Source organism: Merops nubicus, unplaced genomic scaffold, assembly GCF_000691845.1.
Source record: "Merops nubicus isolate BGI_N331 unplaced genomic scaffold, ASM69184v1 scaffold38408, whole genome shotgun sequence".
Taxonomy (NCBI): domain Eukaryota; kingdom Metazoa; phylum Chordata; class Aves; order Coraciiformes; family Meropidae; genus Merops; species Merops nubicus.
Window position 1 is genome coordinate 1,812 of NW_008625747.1, and position 362 is coordinate 2,173.

Here is a 362-nt window from a genome sequence, read left to right on the forward strand (position 1 = left end):
TTGTCTCCCCTTTGCCATAAACGCTGGTTTTTGGCACAACTCATTTAAAGCCAACAGGGTACACAGCAGCGCAGGCAGCCAGCGGGAAGCCCAAGACAAAATAACGGGGCAATGGTGGCCAGGAGCCCTCTGTTACCGGCAGGCGGCGGGCAGAGCTCGGGCCGGGGGATGGAGCAGGAGCTTGTGCAGCCGCGTTTTTGGCACAACTCATTTAAAGCCAACAGGGTACACAGCAGCGCAGGCAGCCAGCGGGAAGCCCAAGACAAAATAACGGGGCAATGGTGGCCAGGAGCCCTCTGTTACCGGCAGGCGGCGGGCAGAGCTCGGGCCGGGGGATGGAGCAGGAGCTTGTGCAGCCGCGT